This window comes from Chlorocebus sabaeus, chromosome 8, assembly GCF_047675955.1.
Source record: "Chlorocebus sabaeus isolate Y175 chromosome 8, mChlSab1.0.hap1, whole genome shotgun sequence".
NCBI lineage: Eukaryota > Metazoa > Chordata > Mammalia > Primates > Cercopithecidae > Chlorocebus > Chlorocebus sabaeus.
In genome coordinates, this window is record NC_132911.1 from 12,355,377 (window position 1) to 12,381,180 (window position 25,804).

Here is a 25,804-nt window from a genome sequence, read left to right on the forward strand (position 1 = left end):
GGGAGAGGTAGGGAAGCATGTGTTGTTCGTCCGGGGACCTTGTTAGGCAAATCAGATTAGGGGCCAGGCTTTCAGGGGTGGGTGCGAGCGTGGGAGTGATGAGTGTGCAGGTGTGTGTGGGAAGAGCGATGGAGATGGGGTCAGCCCCGGCCACCATGAAGACCTTAACTGTGCATCCACCCATCCCAGCAGCCTCCCTGAGTGAGTGCCTTCAGGGTGCAGGTCCTGTTTTACACATGGAAGTGAATCAGAGTGGGACACTGCCTTGCCTTAGAGAGGTCACACTTCTTCTTCTTCTTCTTTTTTTTTTTTTTTTTTAAAATTTGTGACAGAGTCTCACTCTGTTCCCCAGGCTGGAGCGCAGTGGTGTCACCTTGGCTCACTGCAACCTCTGCCTCCCAGGTTTGAGCAATTTCCCTGCCTCAGCCTCCTCGGTAGGGTAGCTGGGATGATAGGCCCGCATTACCATGCCTGGCTAATGGTTGTATTTTAGTTTCACCATATTGGCCAGGCTGGTCCCAGTCTCCTGGCCTCAAGCGATCTGCCCGCCTCAGCCTCCCAAAGTGCTGTGACTACAGGCGTAAGCCACCACACCGGGCGAAAGGTCACACTTCATGCCACGTGGGTGGCAGCCACTCAGCACCCCAGCTGGTGCTGGGAGTGAGGGGTGCTCAGCGTCCTAGGAAGGCAGAGGGCTGCATGAGAGGTTCTGGGAGGAAGGACTGGAGGAGGATTTGAGATTTTCACCTGAGCAGCTGGGTGGATGGAGGGGCTGTTTATAGAGAATCACAAGAATGTGGATGAGCAGGTTAGGGCACTAATAAAACACTCTGTTTTGGCCTGCGGAAAATTTGAGATGCTTCCCTGTGTCCAACTGGGGCTTTGGGAAAGGTCAGGGCTGGGCATCTGATGGGATAGATGTCTCTGGCAGGCAGCAGAGCATGTGGATGGTTTGTGAAGCCCGGAAGGGCATGAGATTTCCTGTGGCAGTGCCCACTGCAAATGGAAGGGCATTTGGCCTGAGTCCAGACATATACAAGTTGGGCAGAGAAGGGGGTGGGTCCCCGGGACCCACCGAGGAGCAGCTATGGAAGTACAGGGAAACCAAGGGTGTGGTGGCACATGAAGCAGGAAGCTCAAATAAGATGAGGAAAGACGTTTTAAAGACGATCAGGGCTGGGGACAGTGGTTCATGCCTGCAATCCTAACACTTTGGGAGGCTGAGACGAGAGAGTAGCTTGAGGCCAGGAATTTCAGACCAGCCTGGGCAACATAGGGAGACCCCATTTCTATAAATAAATAAATACCATTGGTACTTGGCATTTCAGGCGGGGAACAGCAAACACATGAAAGCTCTGAGGCAGGAAAGGGAAGTGATTAGCGCTCGCTCCTGGTTCCTTTATCAGACCTTAAAGAGATGCAGAGACATTTCAGGTACTCCTCGGCCGAGCTCCTTCAGGGAAGTCCTAAGTTCGCTTCTACTTCCCATCTATTAATTTTTTTTTTGGAGACAGAGTCTCATTCTGTCGCCCAGGCTGGAGCGCATGCAGTGGCACCATCTCAGCTCACTGCAACCTCCACCTCCGGGGTTCAAACGATTCTCCTGCCTCAGCCTTCCCAGTAGCTGGAACCACAGGTACGCGCCACCACGATCGGCTAAGTTTTTGTATTTTTAGCAGAGATGGGGTTTCATCTTGTTGGCCAGGCTGGTTTCGAACTCCTGGCCTCAAGTGATCCACCTGCCTGGGCCCCACAAAGTGCTGGGATTACAGGCGCGAGCCACCGTGCCCAGCCCTACTTCACTCCTAACGCCCACCATACGTGCTTCCAAATGTTTGCTGAATGACAAGGTGAACGAGTGAATGGGACTACGTGACTTCGGGCAGCAGGCAATCTTATTCCTTGGACCTTAGTTTCCCTTTTTGTAAAGCAAGCCTGTCTCTCGCTCTCTGCCCTAAAAGCCTGAGTTCTGGGCTTGAGATGAGCGCGTCCTGTAGAGCAGACTCCAGGTGGACGTTGAGCTGGGTCTTCTAGGAGGCCAGGATCCGGCCACCTCTTGCGTCGGGTCCTCCAGCTGGACCCCGCATGCCCAGTCCCAGCGCCGCCACGCCCAACCTCCCTTTGTTCCCCCAGGCCCCGCCCTCTCCATGCAGCTCGCTCCCCATTGGTCGGGGGGCGGGCCCTGGGCGCCCGACACCGCTGGGGGCGGGGCGGCGGGCGGGGCCGTGTGCACCTGCGCGGTGTGTTCCCGGCCGCAGCCCAGCGCCAGCTGCAGCTCATTGATCCGAGCCGGATCCTGAGCGGGGAACACGGGCTGAGGCTGCGACTGCGGCCCCGCCCCGGGGCTCCATTGTTGAGGTTGCGGCGGCTCTGTCGGCTGCTCAGCTGCGCTCCAGTCGGCCCAGGCGCCGCGGCAAGGAGCGAGCGCTGTGAGGCGGCGGCTTGAGGTGAGACGGCACGACGGGCGACGGGGTCTCCGGACCGGGCGGGGGTCTCTGCCCCGGGCGTGGCGGCTCCGAGCTGGGCTCCGCAGGGTCCGAGGTCGAGATCCGGGGTCCTTGCGCCTGGGCTTTGTCTCGGGCTCGGGTGGCACCGGGGGCTTCACGCCTGCTGCGATGCCGCGTGGGACCGCACGGGGGTCCCTGTCGCCCTGCAGGTGGGGGCCGGTCCCTACTGCTCCTCGGCTCCCCGCGTCTGTCGCGGAGGGGGCTGCATGGACCCCGGCGCTGGCTTCTGCCCGGTCTCCCGCGGCGTGGCTGGTCCCCGCGTGCGGCAGAGGGGGCCCTGCGAGGGCCCACTCATGGGGCGGGGTCCGGGTCACCGCGAGTGGGAGACTCCGCCGCCTTCCCTGCCCTCCCTGGCAGCGAGACTGCTTCGCCAGACTCACCGAGGGGACTGCGCGGACCCTCGGACGAGGTAGTCCGTGACTCTGGGTGGGCTTTCCCGGCCCCGCATGACGGCTTCCTGAGTGTTTTGTCACCTATATAGGTGGCTGCGTGGACCCGCGTGCGTGGGTCCTGGCCGCCCTACTAGTGGGGCTGCGCGCCGCTCCGTGGCTCGTCTGGGTCGACCCCACCTGGGACGCGCGTGTAGTGGGGGTCCGTGCGCCGGGGGCGCGGTTGGTGGGGGCGCACTGCCCCCACCCCATGATTTATCCTCTCACTTGCCCGGCGGGAGGAATTGAGAGGCGTGGGCCTGGAGCTGTCGCGCAGCGGCCGCACTGACCTCTGCCCTGGCCAGCGGGTCCCGGGGGGCGAGGGGCTGTCACTGCGCGTCCCACCGCCGAGCTTCCTGCTCTGGCCCCGGGCTGGGCTCTTATTGGAGGGAGCAGGGCCTTTCTGCCTGGCACTTCTTGATTTCTTCCGTTAGTAATAGGAAGAAAACAAAATCTGGAAAGCCAGATTGAGCTTTGTAGTTCTCAGCGCTTGGAGAGTGGAAGAAACTCTTCCAAGAACTTGGCGGGCTGGAAAATGCGTTTCAAGCAGGAGCATCCACACCCACGGAATGAGGCCAAGGCAGTTACAGTTAGAGGTCAGATTTATGAGGGGAGAGCGAGGGTAAGGTCCGTGGGTGGGGAGACTCCGACCTCAGCTTGATGGGAAGACCTGATGCTGCCCCTCAGACGCGTATTTCTCACCCACCAGAGAAAGTGGAATCACTCCTTAGTGAATGCTTTCATCAAACTTTTGAAAAACCTGTAATGTCCCAGGAAGGAAAATCGAACTGGACAGTTTTCCCCTTTTAAGAGTGTTAAACCTCCCGGAGACAAACAGCAGAAGGCTCAAGGAGTTCAAACACTCAACCTGAAGTTCTTTCTGAACAAGAGATGGTGTATAAGTAACAGGCATACAAGACAAAACTGAACTAATCACCGCAGCTGTGGTGGCTCCTAGTCCTGTAGCGTGTCATGCAGGCCCTTTTGCCTTCTCTGCCCTCCGCTGTCCCAGACCCCAAGGCTACCGCGCACCTCCAGTCATCAGCCTCTGCCTACCCATTGCTATGAACTCTGTTTCGGTGGCTTCCTTCTCTCTGAAGTTTTGCTTGTTCTCCTGAAGGTCCTGGTCTTTAAGAGCTTATGATCTGCAGGGACAGATTGGCTTTGGGCAGTACATAGTTAACTGTAGCACAGCTTGAAAAATGCTGTGATAGAGGTGCGCAGGCAGTTTGTGCATGCTGGTAAATGCGAGGTCCTTTTTCAATACCATGAATCCAAGTATTCATGCTATTTTAAATCTGCAATTCTTTGACTCTCCAGAGGGTTTTTAGATTAATTTTTTTTCTATTACTTCCTAGTGTTTGTTGCATAGTTCAGAGTACTTGATTAAAACTTACCAGGTCGGCCGGGTGCGGTGGCTCACGCCTGTAATCCGAGGACTTTGGGAGGTCTAGGCAGGCGGATCACTTGAGGTCAGGAGTTCGAGACCAACCTGGCCAACATGGTGAAACCCTGTCTCTACTAAAAATACAAAAATTAGTTGGGCGTGGTGGTGGGCGCCTGTAATCGCAGCTCCTCAGGAGGCTGAGGCAGGAGAATAGCTTGAACCCAGGAGGCGGAGGTTGCAGTGAGTGAAATGGCTCCACTGCACTCCAGCCTGGGCCACAGAGTGAGACTTCCTCTCAAAACAAAAACAAAAACAATGTACTGGGTCTACCTCCGGCTCTGGCATTTTCCTGGAAGGCCTTCTCTTCTGGGCTTCATTTTTCTCACTTTTGAGGATTATAAACTACATAATTTCCAAGAATTTTTGCCCTACACCTTTAATTCTTTCAAGCAAATATAGCAGAGAAAAATTCTCTTCCCCGCAATGATGTAAATAATGGAGGCCTTTGAAAATGCGGATTCTAAAGTGGAAGTTCTTTTTCTTCTTCCCCTTTGTTTCCTTTTAAACGAGTTTAGTTACATGAGTATATACTTTATCTCAGAGTTAAGGACAAGTATCTATGATGAAAGCTTAAGCAGCTTTTTGGCAATATCTTGCATATTCTTCACAATTGTGTTTTATGTGTAGCATCTTCCCTATATCCAGTTGGTTTGTTTTTTTTCTCATTAATGGAGTTGTTGAGCTCAGACCTTTTCAGGAGCATTTTGTTGATCTTTTAAGTGTCATGTGAAATACGTTCCAATTTAACATTTTATTTTGGTGAGTAAAATGGGAGTAAATGGAAATTTGAGAGTGCCTAGAGTAGATGCACTTGGCTTTGTGTAATGGTTTGAAGCATAGTTTAAAATTACCACTTGTGGCCGGGTGTGGTGGCTTACACCTGTAATCCCAACACTTTGGGAGGGCAAGGCAGGCAGATCATGAGGTTAGAAGATGGAGACCATCCTGGCTAACATGGTGAAACCCCGTCTCCACTAAAAATACAAAAAATTAGCTGAATGTGGTGGCACACACCTGTAGTCTCAGCTACTCGGGAGGCTGAGGCAGGAGAATCACTTGAACCCGGGAGGTGGAGCTTGCAGTGAGCCGAGATTGCACCACTGCACTCCAGCCTGGGCGACAGAGTGAGACTCCATCTCAAAAAAAAAAAAAAAAAAAAAAAAAAAAAAAAAAAAAAAAAAAAAAAAACACTTATAAAAAATTGCATCACATGTTGAATGACCTATAAAGGAGCTACAATTCTAAGGAATATGGTAATTAATTCTTTAAAATAGTCAGGCTGGGTGCTGTGGTTTACACTTGTAATGACAGCGCTTTGGGAGGCTGAGGTGCGAGGATCACTTGAGCCCAAGATTAGAAGCTGCAGTGAGCTATAATCATGCCACTGCACTCCAGTCTGTGTGACAGAGTGAAACCCTTTCTCTAAAAGATAAAAAGGTAAATAAGTAATTTAAAAATAAAATACTAAGCTCCTTTCCAATTTATCTGTTTGGTAAGGTGGGAATTTGATGTGCTTGAGTTTCTTAAAACCATGTGTCTTTGTAGAAAGGAGACACAATTTTCTCTGCTATTCCTAGTTATTTGGATGATTATAGGGATTAAAAATAGCCATTTGGTCAAGTCTTGAGCTACTGAATTACAATTTTTGCTTCACTCAGTAGGATTTTGCCTTTATTTTGATTTGCATTCTTATCTTAGTTTAGGAAAAGATCTTTGCTATATGCCCCATGCACTTTGTTCTTTTGGGGAATCTGATCTTAGGAGAGGGCTTCAAAACACGACCAGATTTTCTTTGTGGTTTTCTAGATTTTATTAATGTCTTAATAAAACTTAACTAGTTAATGCTGCTTCTGTGTCAAAGTATTTTTCATTTAGAGTAGGCTTGATTTTTATATGCATTAAATGAAAGGAAGTCTCTCATGGAAGGGGACACATGGGTATAGAGAAGACAGAGGGGGTGTGTGTGTGTGTATATATATATATATTTTTTTTTTTTTGGAGACGAAGTTTTGCTCTGTTGCCCAAGCTGGAGTACAGTGGCAGGATCTCGGCTCACTGTAAGCTCCACCACCTGGGTTCACTCCATTCTCCTACCGCAGCCTGCCACCATGCCCGGCTAATTTTTTGTATTTTTAGTAGAAACAGGATTTCACTGTGCTAGGCAGGATGGTCTCCATCTCCTGACTTCGTGATCTGCCCGCCTCGGCCTTCCAGGGTTGTGGGGATTACAGGTGTGAGCCACTGCGCCTGACCGACAGAGGATTTATTTTTGAGCTCTACATTTCAGAGTTCTTTTCTCTAGCCCTGGCCTGGGTCCCAAACAGGGAACTTAATTCACTCTATCCCTGAAGTATACTCTTGCTTTGATGCCATTGGTATGTTGTCCTAGAGATTTGCTATGGCTGCTAGGAGTGTTTCATAGGTAAGAACTGATGCAACCTCTCTTTTGTCAGCTTATGAATCTATAAACCATCTTGTTTCCTTTAGTATTATCTCCCTGGAACTGGAAGGTCAGAGATGAAGTTTTCCTAGATTATAAGTCTCAGTCTTTGGTATCTACCTTTGTCTGTCTCCCATGTCACCTGCTGTTTTTTTTTCTCACTGTTTTTCATTTTAATATTTTTATTGGATAGGTGTCTATTATTGCAGGCTGCTTCAAAACATTTTTGGATATTGACAGGATATAAGTATGAATAATATGTAAAAGATAACTTATTCTAGTTCTTTTGAGCAGAGGATTTGGTTTCGATATGTGGCCCTATTAAAGCTTTTGTTAAGTCCAAGTACTTTGTGAACTTCAGTTCCCTTACCTGTAAAATGGAGGTAGTTGTTAATAATACCTGTTCTGCCTAACTCAGGAGATTGTTTTGAGGATCAAACAAAATTATGAATGTAATGGAATTTTGTAAATTTTAAATGAAATATTGTATTACCTAAGATTTTTTTTTTTAAATGCCATATTAAGAATGGAATGAATCTGGGTTTTCCTTTGAAATCCCAAATGTTTAATGTACAGAGACGTTTTAATGTGTCTGTTGGGGAGCTTCATTAGGATTGTTTTCTATCTTTAATTGGCCAATATTGTTTTATATTTTAGCATTTTTGGGGAAACATCAAAATTTGTGTTTCAGTTATCATTAATATTTTACAAAGTTATTGAATGTGCGTGATTTAGTCTCTAACAATCTCTTCAATTGTTTACATTCCCATGTAAAAAATGCAGTAATGAACGTTCATGTAAATAACATTCCCATGGTTCAATGAAGCATAATTTCTGGACATCTCAGTTTTTAAGTGCCCTGTGTTGAGGTTGGGAAGGCTAAAGGGCAGTCAGAGGTCAAGGTCAGCAAAGCGTAACCTTTGACATTTGAAATCCAGCAGCAGGTGTCACAGTGAACCCCATTCCAGCATCCAGGAAGTTTCTCTGCCCTGCCTCTCCTCCAGCCACCTCGGAATCTGTGTCTGTGGTGTTGGTCCTGCTTTCCTCTCTCTCCTCTGCCTTTTCTTTCTCTTCACCAACTTCTACTGAGTGCCTCTGATGTCCCAGACAGTGGCAGTGGGAGTACAAAGGCTAATAAACCCAGCCCTGGTCCTCAAAGAATTGATGTTTTCTGTGCAGATATTAAGTGACACTGTCATATATAGTGTTGACAAACATTGATACAGATTTCCTGTGAAGTGCAGAAGCACCATCCTAGAAGCAGAGATGCAGAGGCAGCACTGGTGACTCACACATGGAGAGCTGGAGTTCTTGGTCTAGTGGGATAAACTGACCTGGACATCATTTCAGTGCAGTGGAGTGAGTGCTGGGATGGGCTCCCTCGGGGCATCTGGGGCTGGGTTTGTCTGGTGTTTAGTCTCCTGCCTGGTACTTAGAGTTTATCAGTAAGATGAGCATTGGGAGGTTTCTAAGTGAAAGGAAAGGCAATCACCTATCTGAAACCTAAAATTTGTAGGTGTTCTGGGCCATTTATAATTCACTGAATCTGTTTTGTCAGAACAAAACTATCATCTATTGTTTTGGATGGAGTGTGGCCAGCCCTGCCTCACGATGTAAGGAAATCAGGAAATGCTTGTTAGGTGTCAACACCGTGCCAGACACTCTTCTAGGGGTTTCCACGTAAATCACTGTATTCATTTCTGTTGCTGCTTTACCACATTTCCACAAATTTAGTGACTTAAAACAATTGAAATTGTATCATCTCACAGTTCTATGGGGCAGAAGTCTGACGTGGGTGTCACTGGGCAAAAATCACCATGTGGGCTGCGCTGCATTCCTCACTGGAGAATTGTTTCCAAGTGCTTTTGGCCAAATATAGTTCCTTGTGGTTGCAGGACTGAGGTGTCTGTTCCCTTGCTGGCCATCTGTTGGGGGCTGCCCTCAGCTCCTGAGGCCTCTATCTGGTGTTTGCACGTGGTCCCATCAGCTCAGGACTAGCTAGGTCAGGGACCTGGTCAGGCTCTCCAGTTCCCCTGTGTGCATTTCTCTTCTTCCACTCAGAGAAAGTTCTATGCCCTATTTTCAAATATTTTTTTGAGATGGAGTCTCGTACTGTTGCCCAGGCTGGAGTGTAGTAGCGTTATCTCAGCTCACTGCAACCTCTGCCTCCTGGGTTCAAGTGATTCTCCTGCTTCAGCCTCCTGAGTAGCTGAGACTACAGGTGCCCACCACGATGCCCGACTAATTTTTGTATTTTTAGTAGAGATGGGGTTTCACCATTTTAGCCAGGATGGTCTCCATCTCTTGATCTCATGATCCGCCTGCCTTAGCCTCCCAAAGTGTGGAGATTACAGGCATGAGCCACCTTTCCTGACCAGTTCTATGCTCTTAGAGGCTCATGGGATTAGATTGGACCTCCCTGGATAGCCCAGGATACTCCTCCTAAGGCCTGTGGCAAAGCCCTTTTGCTGCGTGACATAGTCACAGGTCTCGCGGGTTGGAATCTCCCACCACAGTTACCGATCCACTTACTACAGCAGCCTGGGAGGTGCTTTTCATTGCCTCTGGTTAACAGATACCAATTTTTTTTTTTTTTTTTTTTTTGCAAATTGGCGGAACATGAAGATCCTTCCTTTTTTTTTTTTTTTTTTTTTTTTTGGAGACGGAGTCTCATTCTCTTGACCAGGCTGAAGTGCAGTGGTGCGATCTTGACTCACCACAACTTCCACCTCCCGGGTTCAAGCAGTTCTCCTGCCTCAGCCTCCTGAGTAGCTGGGGCTACAGGCATGTGCCACCAGGCCTGGCTAATTTTTGTATTTTTAGTACAGACGGGGTTTCAGTATGTTGACCAGGCTGGTCACAATCTCCTGACCTTGTGATCCACCTGCCTTGGCCTCCCAAAGTGCTGGGATTACAGGCATGAGCCACAGCGCCCAGCCATGAAGATCCTTCTTAAACGAAAAAACCGTTCCTCTGACTTGATGTGAGGCTGTTGGTGAGACTGATAGCAGTGGAGACAGGTCCATCAGAAATGGAGCTAAACTTTGTGTTCTGGAGTATTTTGATGGCCTGCCCTGATCATGTAAGTTTTGCTAAGAAGTCATTAGAGTAATTCCTCTACTGGAAGAAACACCCATATGGGGAATTTGGGACCTTGCATTTTCAAGTTGTACACAAAGGACTCTTCATGGGCGAAAAGTACATGATTCCAGGTCCATTTCTAGAATGGAAACAGCTGCATCCACCCAACAGCGATTCACATTCCTGAGTTTGAGAGAATCCGATTGTTTCAAGGCTGAAGCCAAAAGCCCAATAAACAATGTTTGTACCTTTATTCATAGTTAGGAATTAGGTGCATCCTGGGGTCAAGAAAACAACTGATGGTGGTCACCAAGTAGTTTAAAACCAAGCAGGACCTCATTTTATCATGTGGGTGTTTTTGATTTTCTTAATGAAGTTTTTATTTTCCTGTGCAATAAATGACAAGCTCTGACTTGAAATACATTTCCTTTAATAAACCAGAATCTAGGGCCGGGTGCGGAGGCTCACGCCTGTAATCCCAGACTTTGGGAGACCGAGGAGGGTGGATCACGAGGTCAGGAGATTGAGACCATCCTGGCTATGGTGAAACCCTGCCTCTACTAAAAATATAAAAAATTAGCCGGGCATGGTGGCGGGCTCCTGTTGTCCCAGGTACTTGGTAGGCTGAGGCAGGAGAATAGCGTGAACCTGGGAGGCAGAGCTTGCAGTGAGCGGAGATCACGCCACTGCACTCCAGCCTGAATGACAAAGTGAGACTCTGTCTCAAAAAAAAAAAAAAAAGAAAAAAAAAAAAATCAGAATCTATAATCCTAAGGTTTTTAACCTTGCTTTCAGAAGTTTATGAAGTCCCCAAAATCCTGTGCAACAATTTTGTGTATATGCATCCATGTATGTTTATGGGGAGATGATTTATAGCTCTCCATACTTTTTCAAAGTGGTTGGATTCCAAAAAATTTTAGAATACACCACTTCGGCCTGGTGTGATGGCTCACACCTGTAATCCCAGCACTTAGGGAGGCTGAGGCAGTAGGATCCACTGAGGTCAGCAGTTTAAGACCAGCAACATAGAGAGACCTCCACCTGTACCAAAAAAAAAAAAAAAAAAAAGAGAAAGAATGCTGGGCGTGGTGGTGCACACCTGTGGTTCTAGCTGCTCGAGAGGTTGATCACCTGATCCCAATAATTTGAGGCTGTAGTAAGTTAGAATTACACCACGGCATTCCAGCCTAGGCAACAGGGCAAGACCCTCTCTCAAACAAAAACAAACACAAAAACCCATATCACTTAGTATACTATTGTTGTTGGTCAAGTATCAGATTTTTTTTAAAAACTAAATACTCTCTTTGTTTTTTTTTTTTTTGAGATGGAGTCTCGCTCTGTTGCCCAGGCTGGAGTGCAATGGCATGGTCTCAGCTCACTGCAAGCTCTGCCTCCTGGGTTCACACCATTCTCCTGCCTCAACCTCCTGAGTAGCTGGGACTACAGGCACCTGCCACCACGCCCAGCTAATATTTTGTATTTTTAGTAGAGACGGGGTTTCACCGTGTTAGCCAGGATGGTCTCAATCTCCTGACCTCGTGATCCGCCCACCTTGGCTTCCCAAAGTGCTGGGATTACAGGTAAATACTCGTTTTTAGCAAAGTTGTACAGGCCTACAGCTCTAAGAGTCAGAAATTAACAAGGCTTAGGACAAAACCCAGCAATCCCCTACCTTACCCTTCTCCACTCTGATCCCTGCTCCTTGGAGGTTACTGTGTTTATGTTTTAGCTCGTTCTTCTAGATTGTGTGAAAGACAGGGAGATGTCCTACTGTGGAAGACAAGGATTCAGGTTGCTTACCCTCCCCGCTCCTCCTGTTGCCCACGTTTTTCTCCCCCATCCTCTCAGTATAATTACTGTGATAAGGAGGCCAGGCACGGTGGCTCGTGACTTATCCCAGATTTTTGGGAGGTCGAGGCGGGCAGATCACTTGAGGCCAGGAGTTGAAGGCCAGCCTGGCCAACACAGTGAAACCCCGTCTCTACTAAAAAATACAAAAATTAGTCAGTGGTAGTGTCGCACACCTGTAGTTCCAGCTACTCAGGAGGATGAGGCACAAGAATTGCTTGAACCTGAGAGGTGGAGGTTGCAGTGAGCTGAGATCCCACCATAAGCTGAGATCGCACCACTGCACTCCAACCTGGGCAACAGAGGTAGACTCTGTCTCAAAAAAAAATTACTTTAATAGTGGGATACATAGTACAATAGTGTATATATTTAGTATTCTTCCTGGTTTTTGGCCCAGAGCTTCTAAAACCCTTGTAATTTCCTGAGTGATAGGAACATCATTGGTTATAATATTTGGTCTTAGGTTTCAATTCCTGACACAAGAGCTTCTAAGACTTTTGGAATCTCTGGGGTGATAGGAGTGTCTTTTGTATGATAATGAGATGACAGGGGGCTTCGGCCCCTAGACAGGTTCAGGATCAGGGCTGGTTGCCAGAAAGATGAGTCATGATTAAAGAGTTGTACACATCAGCCCCACCCCTGCCTCTGGGAGGGGAGACGAGACAGGCTGGAGATTGAGCTAGTCACGGGTGGCCAATGACTTAATCATGTTGATGTTATGAAAACTCCATAAAACCCTCTAAATACTGGGTTTGGGGATCTTCTGGTTTGGTGAACTCATTTGGTGCTGGGGAGGTGGCACTTCCAGGGATGGCATGGGAGCCCTGACCTCTCTGCCCCGTGGTGTGCCCTGTGCGTCTCTTGCATTTGGCTGTTCCCGTGCTCTCTTCTTTGTAATAAACCAATAAGAGTAAGTAAGTGCCAAGCACTTTGCGTCTGTCACCTCTCTTACTTTTTCAGCAACACTGTGTGGCAGATAATGTCCTCATTTTGCCGGTGACAAAATGAGACTGATGCATTGAGTAACTTGCTCAAGGTCACATAATAAGTGGAATTCAAGCTCTGACACCAAAGCCTGTGTTTTTAACCAGCATGCTGCATACGCGGCCTCTTTATTTGTTAGGAGCTTTGGTGTCTCTAGGGCCTGACACCAAGTTGACTGTTGTGGCCTAGAGCTGTTATAACGGAGCTTTTAGTGGCCCTGCTGAGAACAGAGCCAGCACCTCCGGATTGGCAGGGCAGGGGCTGTTCCTGCTGGGAGCTGCAGGCCACTCCCTGTGGCCCTTGGCTGATCTCGCTCATCCACTCCCTCCCTCATTCAGTAGTTCCTGAGTGCCGCCTCTGTGCGGAGGAGAAGGAGGCAGCCTTCCAGCCCAGGTGGGGCCTGCGGGTACACACAGGGAGACGCAGCTGTGCACTGAGCTGGCTGTAGGCTGGGACAGTGTGGCTCCAGAGGTGGCGATAGAATGCTCTGGGACTGCAGAGGGAACACGTGTTTGTGAAAGGGAGGAAGGGGCAGGCGTCGCAGAGGAGGTGTACTTGAGTTGGACTTTGAGGGAGGAGTTGGATTTCCACAGTGGAATCGAGCAGCTGAGACTTTCTCAGCAGCTGAAGATTACAGCCAGCCAGCCTCAGATGCTCAGCTTTTCCTGAATTCCCTTTTTTAAGACAGTGCAGTAAGTTTTCAACAGAGATAAAGCAGTCACCTCCATGTCATTCATGTTCTGCAAATCCTGTGTGTAGTTTTCGATGCTTAGCAGATGGGGGCAGCCTGGGCCATAGGAGAAGAGCCTGTGTGTCCACCTGTTGGGACATCAGTCAGGTGTGGCACAGGGCAGTGATCACTGCCTTCCCCTGAGGAACTCAGTGGTACTTTTATGTGGAGAGGACAAAGAAAGCTGTTGTACAGGGGGCAGGAGACATTTCACCTGCAAAGCAAGGCACAAAATACATAGTCTGTGCCCTGCATGAGAAACCTAGCAGAACTGTGTGCTGATTCCCACCCCGCCTCCCCTCCTGAGAGCGAACCGTCCATTGTACCATGGTGGAAGGCATTTCTGAAGCCTCTGCAATCGGAGTGATCTGTTACTTGCCCATTGAGCCTTAGGGGCAGCAATTAGGTGGTGTGGCTGAAACACAGGCCTTGACCAGACCTGGTTGGGCATGTTGGTTCTGCCACTGATTGTGAATTACAAAACCTTGGAGAAGTCATTGTCTTTGTCTGTGCCTCTCATGTAAGGTGGGGAAGACTGTGGCCATTGCAGAAAAGCAGATAGGTGGAGCGAGTATGAAGTGCTTTGTGTGTGTGTGTCATACGGTGAATGACATGGCACTGATTGACATTATTGATAGTAATAACAGGTTTAATTCAGGAATAAAACTGGTAAAGTAGGCCAGGTGCGGTGACTCATGCCTGTAATCCCAGCACTTTGGGAGGCCAAGGCGGGCGGATCATGAGGTCAGGAGTTTGAGACCAGCCTGGCCAATATGGTGAAACCCCATCTTTATTAAAAATACAAAAATTAGCTGGGTGTGGTGGTAGTCCTGGGTGCACCTGTAGTCCCAGCTACTTGAGAGGCTGAAGCAGGACAATCGTTTGAACCCGGGAGGTGGAGGTTACAGTGAGCCGAGATGGTGTCACTGCACTCCAGCCTGGGCTACAGAGTGAAACTCTGTCTCAATAAAAAAAAAAAAACCTGGTAAAGTATTTTACCCAGCCTAGGTACATGTGGTAGAGCTGAATGAAAGCTCAGAAAAAGATGACTTGAGAACTAGCCCAGCAGAGGAATCAGGCGGGATATGTTGTTACTGAGTAAGTGAAATTTGCACCTGCTTTCTCCCAGGCCTCGCTGAGTTGTGTACAACAGAGAGCTCAGGTGTTGGGGGCAGTTGACCGGTTGAAGAATGCATTGCTATTATGTGAGGAACATTGGGCTTTGAAAAAGCAGAGCTGGATCCGCGTTCTTGCCTGGTAACTCTAACTATCGTCTAGTTTGTAAAGGGGAATGCAGTTCACTGAAAAATTCTTGTGACAGTGGGGAAAGGATTGGGGTGTCTGCATTGGGGTGTGTAATATAGGTCATATGAAAGAGCATTTAGGCTGGAGGGAGACTTTTCATCTCTATAACTTTACTTTCACAGGACAATTCCATGATTGGAAGATTTTTGAGTCAAAACTACATTGTTCTGCTATGTGTTTCAGGGCAAATTTATACATACAACTTGCTTAAATATTTCAGATGATACAAGAATATGTGTAGGGTAAAAAGCTGAAATTTGCATTTCCCCTTCTCTAGAAGTAACCATTGGGAATAGTTAAGTCTGTATTCCAGCTATTTTGTATATTATAAACAACTGTGAATATATGAATGTATATATACATACATGTTACAGAAACACATTTTTAGAGAGGGAATATTGTTGTGTTGCCCATGCTAGTCTCAAACTCCTGGGCTCAAGTGACCCTGTCGCCTCAGCCTCCCAAAGTTTTGGAATTACAGGGGTGAGCCACCGCGCCTGGCCTGCATGAGAATATTTACTAATTGCTAAGTTACTCTGTTCATTATGTGTCTGTTGAAGTCCCCCATGTGCCAAGCATTGTTCTGAATACCTTATATGCACGAATTCACTTAATTTTGAGAGCAGCTCTATTATTGTGGCCCTTTTACAGTGAGGAAACAACCACAGAGAGGCTGGGGACGTTGTCTAACATCACACAGCCAGCGCTGTTGGAATTGAGGTTTGACCCAGACAGCTGGCTTCAGATCTCTTAGCTGTTATCATAGATGGCACGCCCAAACCTTAGGGCTGCCTCCCAAGCCTTGCCTGAGCTCTGCCTGAGCTCTGCGAGAGCCGTGTATGTGAGGTTTCCTTCCTCTTTAAGAACACAAGTCTTGGAATTGTCCCACACCCTGGTAGGACCACTTGAGGACCAAAAAACAGGGATTCTTCAAGCCTGCCCCAAGGCCAGATCTCTGATTTAGCTACTTGGAAGGTAGACGTGGAAGAGAGTAATTTTGCCAGAACAAAAAGCCAGGATGGCTGGGCTGACTCGGCCAGATGCAGCGGCCAGCACTTTGGGAGGCTGAGGCAGGTGGATCACCTGAGGTCGGGTGTTCAAGAGCAGCCTGGCCAACAAGTTGAAACTCCGTCTCTACTAAAAATGTAAAGATTAGCTGGGCGTGGTGGTGGGCACCTGTAATCTCAGGTACTTGGGAGGCTGAGGCAGGAGAATTGTTTGAACCCGGGAGGCAGAGGTGGCAGTGAGCTAAGATTGCACCACTGCACTCCAGCTTGGGTGACAGAGTGAGACTCCATCTCAAAAAAAAAAAAAAAAAAAAAAAAGAGGGAAAGGGAATGGCTGGGCTGACTCATCCTAGGGAAGAGACCCTACAGCAGCCGTAGGACCTTGGCCACTCGGGTGTTAAAGAAGGAAGGAAGAGCTTCACCCATGGCGGTGACCTGCACTGCAGAAACCACACTAAACAGTCCACATCCTGGAGCCTGGCCACCCCATTTGCTTCTCTTCTCCTTGGGTAGAAGGCGTGGGGAGCTTTCTACCCTGGAGGCTGAGCAGCGCAGCTTCTAACCAGGGTGAGCATTTGTCTGTCCCTGGGAATACAGACAGCATTCTCATAACCAGCCCAAATCCTCCTGAACAGCTTTTTGTAGGGTGGGGCGGGGCGGGGCAGAGGGTCATTTTGACTCATAGGTACCTTTTCCACTTTCACTGCTGATAACTGTGTTACAGGTTAAAGTTTTGTTTTTGATACTGAAGAGGGCTTAAGAGAGTGAGCTATTATGGCACATCTAAGTCTGCTAAAATAGAACCACGGGGTAGTGTAGGAAAATCTCTTCTAAATTATGGATCATATATGGTGAATGTTAGAAGCCATGTGTACCTAAGTTGAAAAATCAAAACATGTCTTGTATTTGGGTGACCCTGGTAAGTCTGGATGTCACTGCGCCTTGTGTGAACACAGGATGTTGAGGTGTAGGGATCAACAGACTTTTTCTGGACATTTTATGCTTCTCCCTTGGGATAAAGTGGGGCGGCAGTAGGATCACACAGCTGTTGGGCCCGTAATATTTGTCAGCTGTTTTACATGTGGGATTACATTTAATGCAATCTTGGAGGTAAAATTATTTTATTGAAGATGAAGATAGAGGCTTAGAGAAGTTAAGAAAATTGTTCAAGGTCACGTCATTTGTTTTTTGTTTGTTTGTTTGTTTTTGTTGTTGTTGTTTTGAGACAGAGTTTTGTTCTTCCTGCCCAGGCTGGAGTGCAATGGCGCCATCTCAGCTCACCACAACCTCTGCTTCCCAGGTTCAAGTGATTCTCCTGCCTCAGCCTTCCGAGTAGCTGGGATGACAGGCATGCACCACCATGCCAGGCTGATTTTGTATTTTTAGTAGGGACGGGGTTTTTCCATGTTGGTTAGGCTGGTCTTGAACTCCCAACCTTGGGTAATCCACCCAACTCAGCGTCCCAAAGTGCTGGGATTACAGGTGTGAGCCACCACGCCTGGCCAAGGCCATGCAATTTCTTAAGTGGAAAGATGAAGTACTTGATGAACTCAAAAGCTTGACTTCAAAGCCCTTGATCTTTCCATAACACGTGGTTCCTTCCCTGGTTGGTGGGGAGTGACTAAGAACTCAAGGAAACTGTGTTTTGTGGAAAGAGGACCTGAGGGGTGTATGGTCTTTCCAGGCTTGGAATCTGCCATGCTGGGCTTCTGAATTGTATAGCTTGGCCATATGGAGAGAAGCCCCTCATTTAAGACTTATTCTTTGGGGGAAATAAAGGAAGGCCGCCCACATGAGACAGGCAGAGGCGACTTTCTCAGAGCTGCTGTGGCAAGGGAGTCGGCACCGTCACTTGCGTGTGGCAGAGACTGACATGCGAGTGAGTGACAGATGAGGAGTGGGGAAGCGTCAGGATGGAAAACAACGGCTCCCAGTGGAGGCTGTTCTGGGGGCTGGAGGTGGCTGTGCAGAAGTGGGGTGCCCTATGTCATTGGTTAGGGGTGTATATGGCTTTCTCTGAATGATCCTAACTGGAAATAGGGGCCACAATTAGGGTGGCTGTCAGTTTTGAGTCAAGTCCTGGCCATGTGGGACAGAGTTGTGGTTTAGTTTCTGGGTTGTGGAGAGAGAGCAGTCTGGCTTCCTGTCTGATGTGCTAGCCTGGCTGGCCTCCTGGCTGTTGACTGTAGATAGGGGATTGGTTCCCTGGGTGGGCAGCTACCGGTTGTGGTCTGAGTTCTGTCTTTATACATAAGATCAGGCATGGTCTGTTTGTATATTCAGTCCCTCATTTTTCTTGTCAGTAAAAATATCAAATGACAAATTGGATACATTGGGAACTTTTTAGTTGTCTGTGTCCCCTGGAGGAAGTTTTCACGTTCACATTTAATCAGAATGAATGTAAACAATGGGGCCATTTATCTTGAAGATGTAAAATAGGAAATCTTCAACAATACTACCTAGGTGCCATTGCCTCTCTGTGCATCGTTAGGGAATGTGTTTTTATCCACCACTGGCTCATCGTCCACCAGTTTGTGGTTGATCCACTTCTCTATACGTCTTGTCTTGTGTGTATCTCATTGTTTGCTAGTGTTAGCTTTCCCCTTCGTCAGTGTGGTTTATTTGTGTAGCCTCTGTTGGTAGGAAGTTATTTGTGGAATTTGTGAATGGAAGGGACCTTTGAGGTCTGCTAGGTCAGCCCAGTGGTTTTCAAGATAAACGGAAATACAGGGAAATGTTCCAGCTTCTTTGGTGGCAAAACCAGGAATAGAAAACAGTGTTCTTTGTGCCACAATGTCATTGGAAGACAACTCAATGTGGGCCTAAAATGCAGAGTAACTAACTTTCATTTATCTCTGCTTCTGACTCTTGTTATCAGACATTTTAAATTGACCTTAATGTGTTCGCAGAAATATGAAAAGTCCTTACTTGCTTATATATAAGGTACTTTGTCGCCTACTCATTGTTTTTTTCAACAGGATTGAAAAGAAATTGTTATAAACTGAATGTTTATGTCTCCTCCAGATTCTTGTACTGGAGCCCAAACTGCCAGTGTGATGGTATTAGGGGATAGGATTTTTGGAAGGTGATTAGGGTTAGATGAGGTCATGAGCATGGGCCCTGGTCTGACAGGATTAGTGCCCTTAGAAGAAGAGAAACCAGGCCGGGTGTGGTGGCTCACACCTGTAATCCCAGCACTTTGGGAGGCTGAGGTGGGCAGATCACGAGGTCAGGAAATTGAGACCATTCTGAAACCCTGTTTCTACTAAAAATATGAAAATTAGTTGGGTGTGGTGGCATGTGCCTGTAATCCCAGCTACTCGGGAGGCTGAGGCAGGAGAGTTGCTTGAACCAGGGAGTCAGAGGTTGCAGTGAGCTGAGATTGTGCCACTGCACTCCAGCCTGGTGACAGAGTGGAGACTCTGTCTCAAAAAAAAAAAAGAAAGCAGAGAGCTCCCACTGCCCTGGTGTGAGGAAACAAGAAGAAAGGTGGCTGTCTGCAAGCCAGGAAGAGGTCCCTGTCCTGGAACTGAGTTGCCCGACACCTTGATCTTGGACTTTCAGCCTCCAGAGCTGTGAGAAATAAACTAATGTTTAAACCACACAGCCTATGGTGTTTTTTATGGTATTTGCCTATGATATTATGGCCATGTAATTTGACTGATACAGAGATGGTTCCAGAATACTGTAACCTGTATTTAACTTGGGGATGCCATGAAAATAAATGTGGTAGTTCATTCCTTTATATAAAGATAACACTGTGAGCCCAGGGCCTTTGCTCATGTCTTAGTTGAGTCTTGTCTTCTTATAATAGCTTCCTAATTTCTCTTTTCCCCCTCTAACTTATATAGCTGGATTAAATCATATATGGTATGATTTTATACTTTATACAAACTTGTAGTGATTTTCTTTCATTTGATTTGATTTTTGGGACATGCCCTTGCTCTGTTGCTCAGGCTGGAATGCAGGCTTGCCATCACAGCTCACGGTAACCCTGAATTCCTGGGCTCAAGTGATCCACCTCAGCCTCTTGAGTAGCTGGGACTACAGGTGTGCTGTCCTGCCTAGCTAATTTTTAAATTTTTTGTAAGGACAGAGTCTTGCTGTGTTGTCCAGAGTGGTTTCAAACTCCTGGCCTCAAGCAGTCCTCTCGCCTCAGCCTCTCAAAGCACTGGATTACAGGCATGAGCCGCCACACCCGGCCCAGTGATTTTTCATTGTTAAGATCAAGGAGGGGTTCCCTGGCTTGGCATTCAAGGCTCATGATCCGGGCGTGACATGCAAGTTTGGGTTTCAGTGTTTCCATTTCCGCCATAAGTCTTGCTCTCCAGCTTGTTGCCTAAGCCCTGTTCTGAAGCCCAGCCTGAGAGCTGCACTTAGAATTTATACCTTCTCATCTCTTCATCGTCTTCGCCTATGTTCTTATCTCCATCTGGGACATCATCTCCACACTTCTGCCTCTTTAAATGTTCTCCATCCTTCAAGACTTGAAATACTTCCTTTACATGATCCCCGCTCTGACATCCAAGCTAGAAATAATCTTCCTTTGAACTCTGATAGTGCTTAATGGTTTTCATCCTTTAATTATGCAGCAGCCCTGTGTGTTAGATATTATTTCCCCAGTTTTTCATAGTTACTTTGAAAATATTTACTGTAGTCATGTATTTTGAATATGTAATATGAGTGACATTGAAAAGGTCCTGGAGAGTGAAAGGCAGTCCTACTCCCATCACTGGCCTGTGACCACTGTTGCCAGTTTTTGTTTGTTTGTTTGCTTGTTTGTTTTTCCAAGGCAGAGTCTTGCTCTGTCACCAGGCTGGCGTGATCTCAGCTCACTGCAACCTCCGCCTCCCAGGTTCAAGCGATTCTCCTGCCTCAACCTCCTGAGTAGCTGGGACTACAGATGTGTGCCACCACGCCCAGATAATTTTTGTATTTTTAGTAGAGACGGGGTTTCACCATGTTGGCCAGGATGGTCTGGATATCTTGGCCTCGTGATCCACCTCCCTCAGCCTCTGAAAGTGCTGGGATTACATGCATGAGCCACTGTGCCCAGCCTATGTGTCTTGTTTTTAAAAACACAGATGTTGGCATAAGATAAACACGGTTCTCCACCAGTTCCCCACTAGTAAGTATTTAGGTTGTTCCCAACCGTTTGGATTAATCAATGCTGAGTTGTACATAATTCTTGCATATTTGTGTGAATATGTTCATAGGATGCATTGCTAGAAATGGAATTGTGGGATCCAGGGTTCTGCGCATTTTAAATGTTGATGGGTGTTGCCGGATTCCCTTCCGTTAGGGCCATACCGTTATCTCACTGTCAATGTGTAAGGGCGCCTATTTCTATTTCCTTGCCAACAGCTTCTTCTCAGCTGTTTTGTTTGACATCACACACACACACACAAATAGCCCCCTTGTTCCAAAAACATGGACATTTGACATTTCTACTTACAGTGTGCGCACACTGACGGAAGCTCTGTGTTGTAGTGATGCGTGCTGCTAGGATTGTGGCTCTGTTTCGAATTTGCTAGCCAGGCTACGGCTTTCCAGTCTGGTATTTTTTGTTTTGTTCATGCTGTTGCTGCCATTGGGCCGGGGTAACCTGGGTGAATTTCCCTCCACTGCCCAGCCAGATTTCCTTTCTGGTGGACGGGCTTAGTGTCTCATCCAGCAGACCTGTTTCCTAGTGACCTGAGCCAAGTGTCTCATCTGGCAGACCTGTTTTCTAGTGACCTGGGCTGAGTGTCTCATCCAGCAGGCCTGTTTCCTGGTGATCTGGGCCGAGTGTCTCATCCGGCAGCCCTGTTTCCTGGTGATCTGGGCTGAGTGGCTCCATGAGAAGTTGTACCCATCTTCTCCAGTAGTGCATCTTTTCACAGCAAGCAAATATTTTCACCACGTTTCTAGTGGGACAGGCACTAGTTCTTTTCTGGGCATCAGGAGACCTGGCTTTGTTCTGGTTCAAGCAAGAGCTGGTGAGTTACCAAAGACAAGTCACATCTGGCCCCTGGTACTTTGCTTTATAAGTAGAATCACAGTCCGAGTGGGCTTCACTGCCCTGTTCTCTATGCGGTGCTGAGTGTTGTGGGGATGATGGCTAAGTGTCAGGGTGCATTTCCACCACTAGGGAATTACAGGCCAGCCAAAGACACAGGAGGAAAGCTAACAGCCCCGGGCAGGTACACACAAGGAGAAGAGTTTGAAAGGGTGGTTCCAAGCTCCTTGGTGTGATTGATGTGATCACAATAAACATTTTATCTCTAAGTCTTGGGCCATTGGACCAAGAGAAGAGAGAGCTGGTGTTGAGTTGTAGTGAGAGGTGCGTGGTTCGTGGGCCTGCTGAGCCTGGCTTGGACTCAATTCCATTGAGTCCCATTCCATTTTACCTTCGGTTTCCACCTTTTTCATGCTCCTGCTTGTTTCTCCAGAAAAAATTGCAATAAATTCCTTTCAAAAACTTTACAAAAGCCATAGATGCTTATTGAAAATAGTTCAAATGATATGGAAGACAGAAAGATGGTGAGTGTTTTTCTGTTGTGTGTTTGGGTGAATGTGTCTTTGGGGTAGTCACTATTAACACTGGGTGTATTTCCTTCCAGATCTTTTCCAGTGTACCTACAAATATATATGTACACATCATTGTAAAAAACAAAATAGTACCTGATAAACATTGAGTCCCCCTATCCCACTCCGCAGTCTATATGGACATCCTTTCATGGTGATACGATGAGATCTGATCGACTCCTTTTGTTCGCTGGAGTGGCAGGTAATAATAGCTACAGATAACTCACCTTCAGTGGGCATTTACCACGTGACAGGGTCTGTGCTCCAGGCAGGCTACATGAAGTGGGTCTTAAGGCTTTTTACAACAATGCTATGGGTGAACACGGTAATTGTTAACATTTTGCAAATGATAGAATTGCAGTAGAGAGAAGCAAAGCTGCTTGCTCAAACTCATGGCACGATTCCCGAGGGAGAGAGAGAACACTTTTAAAACAATTGTTATAGTCAGGTGATTTATGATCATTTCAAGAAATAGTGCATTCATTGAATACATTCCAGGGTCTGGTACAGTCTGGGAGCTGTTCCTGAAAATGCACTGGGCTAGAGGTAAGGGAGCGGTCCATTGGCTCTGGGTCCCTAGTGCAAGAAGGGAGGTCTTGGGTAGAGGGGGCATGGAGAGGAGGTCTCTGAACAAACCTTGCAACATCCATTTCTGCTGAGTCTGGTCCGAGATCTGGTTCTTGACATGTACACTTTTCAGAGATACTTGGTTTTGATTTGTATCATGGCTCACCTGAGCAGCCATGGTTTCAAACTGCCTGGAGATGTGGTCTGGCAGGCCAATGCTATGCCCATCCTTCCCACTCCTGCAGGAGGGGAGTCATCCTGGGACTAGAGGGCTTCGCCTGTAATCAGCTATCTCATAATAAGTGGATTTGATGCTGGTTTCACTAGGTCAGGAAATTTCCTATTTGGAAGGAAAACTGATACTTGTTTTTGGGTTTTGCTGAGGAGCCACAGGGTTTAGAGCAGGGACTGGAAGTTTGTTGAGACACACGTGAGTGCACTCAAACATCTTCCATGAAACGTGGAAATAAAGACTGTTCCAGAGAGGTCCCTGGCTTTGGGATATAAATACTTCAGTAACAAAATGGCACTGGATGTCTGCTGTATTTTTTTCTCTGCTATTTTGGCAAGTTTTATTTGGGTGTGTGTCTCCTGTACAGAAGGTATGACATCAGTTTTTGCCATCAAGTATTTACAGCCATTGATGCCTCCTATGTGGGTCACTTTTGTGCCGTGGTTTCTTTGGGGAAATTGTAGGTCTCCTACCCAAAGCACATTGCCCATTTCAAGGTGCTCCTGGTTACTGAACACCTGTGGCAGTGCCTTCCATGTGGGTGAAGCCAGTGGAGAAAGTACCCTCCCCAGGAGGTGGGGACTGGTGATTGCCTGAGTGAGGAGGCCGGGCATGAGTCCTGGACTAGAACTTATGACCAGCTGCTTTTCCTTCCCCTCCTCTCCCTCCTATTTTGCCACCACCCCCACTTTTTAAAAATTAAGTAGTTATTTTGGTTTCCTTTATTCGCTATTCCTTGCTAATCGTATGCAGAGTGGGCCTAGGACAGTGGAAAGGAAAGTTGTACTTAGCTTCAGATGATCCTACCAGTCCCGCATTGAGGGACTTCCGCCAGGCGGCATTGTGAAGTGGCGTCGTGGAGGTTCTCCTTTCAGTCCTCAGCGTTAACCAGCAGAGGCAGGTGGTACTTATTCCTAGTTAATGTTGAGGAAGTTGAGCTCAAAGTGGCTAAGGGAACTTCCCAAAGTCACATAGGAAGTAGCAGAGTAGAAACAAACACAGATTGTCTCTGAATCAGGCAGGTCGTCCGATTCCAAAATGGGCTCTTAATTTTTGGAGTTCAAAAAGCTGAACAGACACAGATACTTCTTTTTTTTTTTTTTTTTTTTTTTTTTTGAGCTAGGGTTTTGCTATGCTGCCTAGGCTGGTCTAGGCTCAAGCTGTCCTCCTGCCTTAGCATTCTGAGTGCTAGGCTTACAGGTTTGTGTCACCACACCCAACCGAACAGACATTTCTTGAAGGAAGACATACAAATGGCCAAAAAATATGTGAAAAAAATGCTCAGTATCACTTATAATCAGAGAAATGCAAATCAAAAACCGCAGTGAGGTATCCTCTCACCTGTTAGGATGGGTATTATCAAAAAGACAAAAAATAACAAGTGCTGGCGAGGATATGGAGAAAAGGGAGCTCTTACACACTATAGGGGGGTGTAACCTAAAGCAGCTGGCTGGGCGCGGGGCGCACGCTGACATCCCAGCACTTTGGGAGGCCGAGGCGGGCAGATCACCTGATGTCAGGAGTTTGAAACCAGCCTGGCCAACATGGTGAAACCCCGTCTCTACTAAAAACACAAAAATTAGCTGGGCACGGTGGATCACACCTGTAATCCCAGCACTGTTGGGTGGCTCAGGTGGGCGGGTCACTTGTGGCCAGGAGTTCAAGACCAGCCTGGCCAACGTGGTGAAACCCCATCTCTACTAAAAAATACAAAAATTTGCCGGGTGCAGTGGCGGGCGCCCGTAATCCCAGCTACTCGGGAGGACGAGGCATGAGAACCACTGGAACTCGGGAGGCAGATGCTACAGTAAGCAAGCCAAAATTGCACCACTGTACTCTAGCCTGGGCAACAGTGAGACTCTGTCTCCAAGAGAAAGAAGAAAAAGAGTAAGAGTAAGCTAGGGCACCCACTATGGCAAACAGTATGGAGGTTCCTCAGAAAACTGCAAATGAAATTACAGAGTGATCCAGCAGTCCCACTACAGTGTAGATACCCAAAGAAAAGGAAATCAGTGTCGGAGGGGCATCTGCACCTCTGTGTTTCCTGCAGCACTGTTCACCATAGCCAAGATATGAAATCAGCCTCGGTGTCTAACAGCAGATGATGGATAGAGAAAACGTGGTGTTTATACACAGTGGAGTACTATTCAGCCATAACACAGGATGAAGTCGTGTTATTCTCAGCAACGTGGATGGAACTGGAAGATATTATGAAATAAGCCAGGGACAGAAAGTTACACAGCACATGTTCTCTTATGTGGAAGGCAAAAAAGAGTGGATCTCACGGAAGTTGAAAGTAGACAGAGGATCCTAGAGGGTGAGAAGGGTCGGGGAAGAGGGAGATAGGGAGAAATTTGTTAAAGGATACAAAATTCTACCTGGATAGGAATAAGTTCTAGTGTTCTATAACACAGGATGACTATAGTTAACAAGAATATACAGTTTCAGGCTGGGCGCGGTGGCTCATGCCTGTAATCCTAGCAGTTTGTGAGGCTGAGGTGGGTGGATCACCTAAGGTCAAGAGTTTGAGACCAGCCTGGCCAACGTGGTTAAACCCCATCTCTACTAACAATGCAAAAATTAGCTGGGCATAGTGGTGGGTGCCTGAAACCCCAGCTGCCAGGGAGGCTGAGGCAGGAGAATAGCTTGAACCTGGGAAGC

The 25,804-nt window shown here is 47.4% G+C and overlaps 1 protein-coding gene and 1 pseudogene across 2 annotated transcripts in view; one reads left to right on the forward strand and one right to left on the reverse strand.

The window, feature by feature from the left end:
* Positions 1–2,030: 2,030 nt before the first annotated feature.
* On the reverse strand, positions 2,031–11,743 carry LOC119622718 (uncharacterized; annotated as a pseudogene).
* LOC140712178 (SH3 domain and tetratricopeptide repeat-containing protein 1-like) overlaps positions 2,223–25,804 on the forward strand; it is a 42,477-nt gene continuing 18,895 nt past the window's right edge. Inside the window, exon 1 of one of the 2 annotated variants that reach the window (XM_073017940.1) lies at positions 2,223–2,447. The gene's annotated coding sequence lies outside the window, so the exon portion shown is untranslated. The remainder of the gene's footprint in view (positions 2,448–25,804) is intronic. The other variant, XM_073017941.1, reaches the window with a different exon arrangement.